The following is a 10944-nucleotide window of genomic DNA, read 5'->3' on the forward strand; positions in this document are numbered from 1 at the left end:
TTATTAGCAGGCCCCACAACTACTTTAATGTGGGCTTAGGCTGCAAAAACAAAAACATACATAAAAGCATTTGGAATTACTTCATAAAATACTAAATCACAATATTAACCGACTGACCTTTGCTCTATGCAGACCTGCTAATTTTAGCAATTACAGCCAACAACTTGAACATATCAAGTGGGCAACTGTTTAACAATAATGACATCTGCTTGGAAAATCCAATTATGTCTAAACATCTTTAAATCCCCACTAGGGGATACCTGCTTTCTTTTTGCAACTGTTAGTCTCTGCCTAATAGGATTTTAAACTCGCAGCCTGCTGCACACTGTGGTGGCAGTGGCCCCTCTCCCTGGAGTGGCAACAACAGGACCACCATCCCATTAAGCAGGGAGCCAGAGTCTCTCCTCGGACAGTGATGGAAGCGGTTTGGTGTTTTGACAGCCTAATCTGATAGACGGGTGCATTAGCTGGATCCCTTCGCTCCCCCACCCCCCCTCAGATACTGCTCCCCTCCGCAGCCCCCCAAGGTTACACGTGCTGGACACAGCCAGGCTGGGGGGCTGATCCTCAGAAAGGACCTCCCTACCAAGATGGGCTGTGCAGCCATCAGTGGCTTTTGTAGGGCAACCAACGTGAGGTTTCCTCCTGCAATGTCCTCAGACACAAACTAGTTTTGTTTTCTAGGTTGACCTCTGTTTCTTTCCTCTCCACATCTCTTTTCTCCCTTCTTTCCTCCTCTACCCTCAGCTACTTAAATCCCTCCCCACTGCTCCCTGCTTCATGGGTGAAACTCTGACACTGAGATCTGTTCCTCTCTATAATGAGAACCCCTGAAAGACAACAGCTATGCTTTTGCAGCCATATTTCAGGCCCTGTAGGTTTTTCTTGCCAAGAAAAATGACGTTAGAAGAAACTGGGACCAGTGGGGAAGAGTGAGCACAACGAGACCACCCAACTCTCCAATAAAGCACCCCAATGCAGACCAGGATCCTCCCCATAAAAATCAAAGGTCCTAATTCAGCCCCCAGTTATGTTGCTGCAACCCTCTGAGCTTCACTGATCTGGCAGCAGTCTCCACTCCATGGTCCCACTCCTGATCACTCAAGCACCCTGGGCTGCAAGGCTATTGTCAGATGTTTGAATTGAGATACAAGAACAGAATATTTCCGTCCCTTCTCCTCCCTCCCTCTCCCTCCCCGGCCAGCCTGGCTCTTTTCTGATGGAGCGTGCAGCAAAATCACAATCACATGTTTGCAGCAGTAGGAGGCCATTGGCATAGAAGAGGCTGTGATGTCACTACAAACATTTCCACCCTATCCCATTTCTCCAGAACAGTCTCCGTTTTTATGACCCCATCCTGAGATCTGCAGGAAATCAAATTGTCCTGATTCTATTTTGAGCACTGGTGTCATGGCATCAATATATAACGATGTGGTGTCAAGCCGGAGAGGCTCGAGAGCTCTGCCGTGGTGTCACAGCCGGTTTGTTTTGTGCAGCTCTATGGACTGGATCGCAGCCCTGCGGATGCCACGCTTGCCGTGCTGGGACCGCTTGGGACACGTATGCTGTGCTAACCGGGATGAGCTGCAGGGGCAGGACACAGGACAGGTCTGGCAGGTCCCACACCCTGTTGGAGGTTACCAGCTGGGGCACATGGTACCAGAGGGCACAGCAATCTCGCAGGCACATGATGTGCGGTTCCTACAGAAAGATGCGTTGGGTGCCAACCAGCCCCCAGGGGCTGTGCACGAGAGAAGAGAAGAGCATGGTTACAAGGCACTTGTGCACGGCAAGGGGAGATGCAAGCAAGGGAGAGAGAGATTTGGGGACAGTCAGACACTGGCAAGGTGCCTGGGACAAGAAACCAAGTGGCAATCTGACCAAAACAGGGAGAAGCAGCACCCAACAGACCAACATTCTTGTCTAAACTAGGATTACCATCTAAACAGAATGAACTGCAAGTTAGACCCCCTCCTCCAACTAGCCATCTGAGATTCAAACAGGGGTTTAGATCCCACTGTGCTCATGAAACACTTCTCTGATGCTTTCTACCAACACAAACCCCTGCAGACTGGAGCTCTCCCTTGTGCCTGTCTCTCACAGGGAAGAATCAGGCCCTGAGATACCTCTTAGCGTCCCCACCTGATTTATCTCCTGCACCCAAATCTTATCTTCTCCTCAAAGAACATCGGATCTAACACATGGCATACACAAAACACTCCTGAACTGAGGTCTCCAACAGAAGCAAGAACATCTGCAGCAAAATTTTATCTATTGACCAGAGACCTTATCCTGGAAGAACTGAAGACAGCCCGCAGAGTCCCCTGGAGCAGAGCAGGAAAAACCACTGGTCTGACTAAAAAAAGCAGTGGGAGAGATGTGGTGGTAGCCCAGAGCTCCTGGTGAGCAACAGAATATGGACTGCTTTTCAGAAAGTGCAGTGGGAACTTCTCTATTATTTTTTTTAACATGAGGAACAAGACGATCCCATATATTTAAAGATTTTGCAGAAGGGTGCAGGTTTGAACCCTATATTAAGATCAGAGCTCCTCCAGGAGAAGTGTCTTTTGCACGCTATGTTACAGAAAGTTAGAGCCTCTTTGCAAAGGCAAAAGAGAGCCTAGTGACAGAGTTTGAGTATCTCAAGGATCATATGAAGCATACCAAGTGCTCCTGTGTGTTTTCTCCCCACAGTACCAGAAAATAAGCATGGTACAACCCCAGATACAAAAGGGTATTAAACCTTGAGGCACTTACTTTCTGATTAAATTCCACCATCTCAGCTAAACCTCACCAAGACTGAATGCGACCCTTTATTTACCTTTAGCCATAACTGCTAAACTCACTGCATCCAAAGGAGCCAGCACTGAGACCAGAAAACCACTTTCTAAACTCCTGTATGGGGAACATGAGTAATTGGAGATAGCAGTCCAGCAGACTCGCTGCCTGAGACAACGCGTCAGTTCCCATGAAATTGCTGGGTCATTAGTCATCTCCTCTCTGCAGCTTTCATTTTCGAGCCCTCCTTTATCTTTGGCTATGATTAGCACTCAATTGCATTCACCTTTGGTCACCCTCCAAAAAGCACCAGGCAAAGGAGCTCATGGGACTTGAATACCACCCACTTCTGAAGCATTCAAGAAAGTTCTTTGCTGTTTGACTTCAGTATCTGCTTTCCCATCTTCCATGGGGCTATGCCTTGTAACTCCTTCTTCGTGGCTGGCAGAACTTAGTGCCCTTCCTTCCCCAGACTCAGACCTCCCTGGTGCCATTACAGACAGCTCCTCACTTTCCCATGCCCTAGATCACTCAGCATCTTGGCTCGGTGATGCTATCCATCCTTTCCAGCTCCTCCACTTCCTCACTTTACCCTGAATTTCTCTCACCTCCCTCCAATGCCCTCCAGGAGCTGCTTGCTTTCCTTCCTCCTGCTGCTTGCTAATGCCTTCCTTCCCACTTTGGACACTGCACCTCCATAAATAAATATTTGCTTGAATTGCTCAGCTAAGAACCTCTTCCCACCACCCATGACATGAGGAAACCCCTCAATGGTGTTTAAACAGCCACAAAATGAGGCCCAGCAGCACCAGGTGACTTGGCAAGGGGTGACATCAGTGTGACAGAGACACACTCCAGCGTGGTCAGAGTGAGGAGCCCATCTGGGGTGATAACATTTTTTTTTTAATCTTATTTTTTTATTTTGTTATTCCCTCTCTTGTGGTTCTTCCTTCTCCCGGAACGAACAGGGGTTTTTATTGCTGGGGTTAAAAAACACAAATTTGCATTACATCCTGGCTCCCGCTGTAATACTTCAGTCTTGTTTCTCTCTCATCCCCTCTCCAGAACAACTGATGCTATCACAGCCTGATTTAATTTCAAAGACGGATTGTGATTTGGCAGTCGGGGGGAAAAAAAAAAAGCCAAGCTAATCAAAAGTCACCATCTGCTGCGTTGCCATGGGGATATTCCTCCCCAATAAATGTGCTCTTTGCCAAAATCACAGATAACAGCACTATAAAGGGTGGGAGGTGGGGAGGGGGGAATCAAAGAAAGAAGTTCCGACACTAGGGGGGAAAAACGAAAGAGAGAAACGAGGGAGAAACAAGAGACAGAGAAGAAGTGGGAGAGAAAGGAGCATGGACTACTGAGGAGAAATGATGAATGGACCAACTAGGGAAACGGAGGAGGAAATCAGAGACTAACAAGCAGCTGAGGGTGACAAAGTGATGGAGGGAGACAGACAGCTGGAAAGGAGGAAAGAGGAGAGACACCTCGAGACACTCTGCTACATAAGATACCAAAACAAAACAAACAGAGATAAGAAAATTGCCCTCAAAGCCTCGTCTCAGGGGAAGGGGAGAAACTGAAGCATCAGTGAGAACACCCAGGGATGTTGGTTGGAGTTCAAGAAGAGATCTTACCGCTGTTCGCATCACAGTTACCAAAACCAAATCCCTGGATGGGACGGACGGTGACACGTGGGGATGACCCGGGTCAGGTCGCTGGTGCTCTAGCAGCCTGGACGCTGCCAGGGCCCCATGGTGAGCTGGAAGGGTTTGTCATGCTGCAACACACCACTGGGACCTGGTGGGTTAAAATACAAATTATCTGGAATTAAGCATCTTCGAGCTGTCCTGTTTGAGATGGCAGAGGGGCAGGTGCCAGTTGTTCAACAGCTGCTGTCGCTGTTTATTTCCCCTTGTGATACTGGGTAGCAATTTGGGATATGGAATATAAGAGCAAAGAGTGCCTCTGTGCAGGGTGTCATTGCTGTCCCCAGTGCTTGGTGGGGACTGGGAGGGCTCTCCCAGCACCGTGCACCCCAGGCGTGGACACTGGGCAAGGCAGTTGGCAAAAGAGAAATGGGGTCACCTAACCTGAAATGAGTAAAAGCCATCAAATTTGAGGTCACAATGTGCTGGCTGCCCCCTGACCCTGCTTAGAGTGTGTCTGTGTGTGTTGAGTGCCCCTATTAACCCCCAGCAGCTAACGGAGAGAGGGGAGGCATCCCGCACTCCTCCACAGCCCAAGCAGGAGCTAAGCAAAGGGGTCACTTAGCACCCACATTAGTAGCATGGGATGAATTATTCACAACAGAGGCACCACCGGCCTTTTTCTTCCTCCCCTGTTGGAGAATAATCCCAGAATAGATCACAGGTTGTGTGAATTCTTTACTCAAAAAAATAACTGAATGACTTCTGCATGAACTTGTTTTGCAATTCAGTACTAGCGCAGATAAGCAACTGTCACTGCCTGTTGACTGGAGCAGTACAGCACTATGTTGCCCATCTCCAACAGTCAAAAACTTTTGATCAGCTCTTCTGTCTTCCCTTTGTTCCCACCTTCTCCCCACATCAAGAGGTGCTGTAAAAATCAGAAGTCCTAAAACACAGCGTTGCCTGGTTTTCTCTGTATAATCCTTTCAGAGTGCTGAGGTCACACTTCCATCCTTCTCTGCTCAACTGCATAAATGTTTGGTTTTGAAGGAAAGCTAAAGAGCCTCCCATCACATGATTTTAGAAGTGTACACTAGCATATGTCCCACAAGAGCATTAGTGCTTGTTGAATCTATGTGCATGGAAAGAGATAGGCAGTAGGATTGAAATAATTTAAAAAATTAGAATGGGAGCTATTGAGTAATATTTTTCAGAGTAGCTTTAGTGAAGACCAAAGGCATTGGGTCCTCTGACCTCAAACAGTCTGTCTCACCTGTGTGAATTGAGCCAGATGAGCTGTCAGAGCAGCACAGTTTTTGTACTCCAGATCCCATCCTCCCCCCATACCCATACCTCCAAGACCCCCAACACACCTGTCCCAAGCCAGACAACATGTAGGGAGGCAGAGATGGCCGTGGCAGTAATGGTGCTCCTCCAGACCCAGCGTCTTCCCTCTGTCAGCACAGTGGTACTCACCCATAGCTGGAGCTGAGAGAAGGTCCAGCAGGTTGTCTAAAAGCCTCTTTATCCTCTGCAGCTGCAAGATGGTGCCCCCAAGGAGCCCTTTGGAGTTGTTCTCCATATGGCATGGCTCTAGTACTTGGGCCAAAGACAGCCTCCAGCTGTGCTATGCCCCCTGCGACAGGGTCCCTGCACAGGCAGGATGGAAGAAATGAGCTGAGAGTGAACGGACCTAAAGATGGAAGAGAGAAAACATTGGTGTGGAAACAGGAGAACCTGGGGCAGGGAGAAGAAAAAAACAAAAGAAAAAAAAAAGGAAAAACTCAAGCAATGCAAGTGGGGGAGGGAAGGAAAGTTCTCTGGAATGGGAACCGCAGGAAGGGCTTGTGGGAGAGACAGGCAGAGGATAAAACTGCACAAAACGGAGAAGTGTTTCTAGATAGCACAAACATCAGGTGCGTGATTGCCCAGATTTATGCCCCATGAGCATAGAAAGTAGGACATGGAGTTAGATGGTGGAGGGATGGAGGTAAGAAAGCCTCCAGGAGGAAAGGGCCCTTAAAAACAACCTGGCACATGGACATGAAAGGCTGAAACTCCAACACCATGCGAGGGATGCCCCATGGGCAGCACCATGAGGAGACGGCCACGGCACCTGCCAGGAGAGCTGAGGAGACACCGAAGGGAGCTGGGGCAACAGCATTGACTGCTGGTATTAGGGACCATTGAGGAGGGCCTCTGAGGGTGTGAGCCACACTAGAGAGGGGTTTCTAGCACATGTTACACAAATGCACAAAGGGCTGACACCCACGGGACATCCTCTGACTGGTCTGCAGCACCCAGCGGTTGTTTTTGGTGAGCAGAGGGTGCTGCTGGGCAGGCTGGACGCTCAAGCACCTCTTCCTTGGATTTGCTGTCCCCACCATAACACAACCAGGCGTTGCAAAGGCCATTGTCCCCGACAGAGCAGGGACTTGGTCCCAGATCAGCTCTTGGGTGAAAACGAGTGTTGGGGACAGGGACATGAGCAAAGCAAAGGGCTAAAACAAGCAGCACCGTGAGGAACAGAGCCCTGGTCTCCTGCCCACCGTCCATCCTCCACCACATCTCACCTCCCCATCCTGCCTCCCCCATTCCTCTCGCTGGACTGTTACAACATTTTACAGTACGAGAAGGAGGGGAGCTTGAGCAAGAGGAAAGTAAAAAATGGGGAAGCAAGGAAGATTTGTTTAAAATTAGAGAATTTTGTTAAACAAAACCTTTTCCTAGGCAGTTGGCCTATTGCTACTACCACTTTTCTCCCCCCCCCCCCCCAATTAAACAGCAAATTATACTTATCAAAGAAAAGAAAGTAAAGAGAAATCTGAAAGGCTGTGAGAAACCTTTAATTATTAGTATAGTGGCATGAAAAGCTGTTGAGCCCCTTAGAAACGTACATGGCCAATTATCAAAAAATATAAGAGATGCAGAAAGAAAGGTTTGTCTAATAAGTATGAATCGCAGGGCCATTTAGAACATCAGTGTTAAAGCATTAGAGTTAAATGGAAAAGTAAAAAGGGGCTGATGGTTTTAACTATTTCACAGGAGGACAAGAGGTTGATACTGATAAGACAAGCAGTATAGTGAAGTTAATTATCTGCGGCCCTTGGTGCACAAAGCTTTTTGAGCTGGTGATTAATAGAGATAAACCATTCAAACTCCACATTTCTAAGGTGAATGAAGATGGCAGAGGAATCGCACAGCCCCAGCATACTAACTACTCTGACAGCAATGGGCCAGGCTGCTGCGGAGGGCACCGGGTGGGTTTATCGCACTCGATCTTCTCCCCCCTCTCTAATGGCCAGGAGGTTTGGGAGGTACAGAGGAGGGGGGGCCAGACATCCCCAGCACCTCTGGCTGTTTGCTTCATTGGAGACGTCTGGGGCAGCTTCTCTTTAACTAATAAAAATCATCTTTACGAAATGATCCAGCGTTACTTCTCAGAGTAAAGCAATCTGGGGGATGCTTATATGCAAGTATTTCACGCCATACTGATCCTTCTTGCATTGCATTTGCTGTTTGTCCCAGTCCTGCTTCCTGCTAGGTACGTGAGGACCACCTCTCCTTCAGCTCCTCATCCCACCCCGCAGCTCAGGTAGAAGTATTGCAACCTCTCTGGACCAGGGGTCAGCGGAGTAGATAGGAGTTAAAAGTGCTTGAAGAAACCACACATGCTAGATATGAATCCTGTTTTATAACCACAAAGTACCTGCATGGAGGATGGAAATAAATTAAGTGGTCTGGTGCTTTTGTGGGAACTGGGAAACAAAGATGTGAATGCAGAAGGATTGACTCAGCCCTTCATCTTTCTGAGACAGATAAATCAGGCACCATGAGGTTTATCATGCTTGAGTCTGGCAGATAAGACCTAAAAATGGAGGGTCTGGATGGACAATCAAGAGAGACAGGTCCTGATATTACAAGATTTCCAGCCAGATCTCCAGACTGAAGCAATTTAGACGTGTTCCCATGACAGTCCTAACCTCCAAACACTGGGATTTGGGTCAGACACTTCTCCAAATCTCACGGAACTGAAAAACTCCCGGGAGATTTCCCATACTTCCTGCTGAGGCCCCCCTAGATGCCACAGACGTTGGTTTTCTTCTTCTGGTCTTTCCATGTTTCTGTATAAAGGCCAGCTATAACAATGAAGTTCAGGGACAGCAGTGAAAATTAAAGTAATCAGAAAAAATGGACTTTGTTTCTAAGCTTCACAAACTACTTGGTGCGTAGGTTTCCAGTTCAGTTTGAATTCTAGGACAACTTTGGGGTTGACTTATTTTCTCCAAAGTGGTTCCCTTGTCCTTGATAAGTTTGGAAAGGCATCTAAACTTCAGCATCTGCAAACAAAAGAATCTTATATTTTTGGCCAAACTAAATTGAATAAATTTTGTGTTTGTTAATTGCATCCAGGCCAACCTTGCGCAGGGCCAAGTTTCAGCCCAGTGGGATTTGCACATGGCCTGGATACAAGCTATTGTAAATGGGGATCCCTGAAGGAAAAGCTGACAGATGGTGATTCTAAAAATGTTTGTCAGAGCCAGCCTTTGTGACACAGAAAACCCATAGCCAAGGGGGTCCCCTGAGTTGGAAAGATGGTTCTGAACTATATGGAAGGCTGGGGGAGGTTGTTGGTACTGGAGAAGTTTGACCGGGCCTCCTCTTGTTGCCTGCCAAACCTGTTTCCGTTAGACCCCCTCTCTCTGAGATCTGGTTATCTGGATAAAATGAAAACTGGATCAGTGCTGCACCTGGTTTTCCAACTACATATTCCAAAACCATTCCGATTTCCACGCTATAAAATGGGACCAGGATGGACACAGTTTATTGGAGCTGCATGGAAACCCTCCTCAGCCAGTCCCACGAGCAGGGTTACAGCCTGGCTTGTGCATCAGCATTTTGGTGATGGGATCAACACCAAAACTCATTGGCCCATCTCCCTATTAGTACAACTTCTAATTAAATGACTGCATTAGGAATCTGGACTAGGAAAGGTCCCATCAGTACACAATGTAAATATGCAAGGAAAACTTTCTCCTTATGATTTTCTGGTCAAGCACTGCAGATCCAAATGTTTCCAAGCAAGGAATATAAGATCCAGAAATGAATTTCCAAGTTGGCCCCATTCATAACAGCAGCATCCCAAGACACCAACAGCTTTCCAAAAGGGCTTTGCAGCAAACATCCAGCTTCTGTAGTTAAGATTCACCCTTGGAAACAACAGGTCTCCCTTGCTCATCCTCATCAGTGTCAAGTTTTGGCAGTTGCCAAACAAATGGGTTTCAGTAGCTTGATACAAAGCAGTGGGAGAGGAGTTAAAACAGGATAATGTGCCATGAGTCATCTCTGTCTGATAACTCCCGGGGCGGGAGGCTGGAGCATACCTGGACCAAGACCGGCACATGCCGGAGCCTGGCTTTGCAAACAGCCTGGTCACCTGGGGGACAGGGGGGCCGACTCTGGGATGGCAGCACCGGCTCCAGGAGAGGTTACGAGGCCCTTGCAATTAAGTTCAAATTACATATCAGACACATGCTCCCTGGAGCAGACTCCAGACACCAGCTGCTTATTTTTAGACTGGAAAAGCCTTTTCTTACCGACACAGGTGGTGAGGCTGGAACACGCAGAGCACCAGCACCCCCACGGCCATCCCCGAAGCAGCAGCACCAACAACCCTCCAAGCACTTCCCGCCACCCCTTTCCCCTCTCACAGTGGAAGGATCAGAGCAGTTTGCTGTATTGCAGCAGAGGGGACCACAAGAAGCTCTCCCAACACCCTCGCATGGGGTACGCGCAGACCCAACGCCATGCTGCAGCACGCCTTGCTCCACCATGTCAACCAGCCTTGTTTGCTCTCCGACGAGTGCATCGGCCCCGATGTTCGGCAACGTTGGGTTGGAAATTTTGAGAAAAGAAAATAGCATCTCGGGGGATTATTAGTGCTTTCTTCTCAGCCAAGCAGAGAGCAGCTTTCTAAAAACCCAGCTTTTCTACATTGTGCTCCTCATCACTATAGCTGTAACAAAACTATTACACAAGTCCAGACACCCTGTTAGCTCCTTCAGCAACTGGACAAATCATTTGGATCAAATTATTTATTTAATGAATTTTGCTTTCTCCCTACAAAAAGTTTTTACTTTTTAGTCCACAATGGTTTTGGATACTTTTTTAAATTTTCTGCAACTAATTTTCATCGCTTGCATCACTCATTGCAGCATTTGTCATCTGAAAACTGAAATTTAAATCCTTCATTTGGCTCCGGGTGAACATACCTGTCACGTGCTTGTTTATACTCACTTAGGTGGTCAAAAAGTTTAGAAAAACACATGAAAAAGTTTAAAACTGGCTGCCACTCCTCAGCATTCTCTACCATTAGCCTATTTTATCTGTTGCCAGTCATATTCATATACATGTGTATGTGTACGGAAAGTCAATATAAAGAGGGAACAGGCAGAGCAAATACATTTACCATAACTTCATGTCAGATGACTGTTTTATGAAAATACAC

This window comes from Balearica regulorum, chromosome 10 (genome assembly GCF_011004875.1).
Source record: "Balearica regulorum gibbericeps isolate bBalReg1 chromosome 10, bBalReg1.pri, whole genome shotgun sequence".
Classification (NCBI taxonomy): domain Eukaryota; kingdom Metazoa; phylum Chordata; class Aves; order Gruiformes; family Gruidae; genus Balearica; species Balearica regulorum.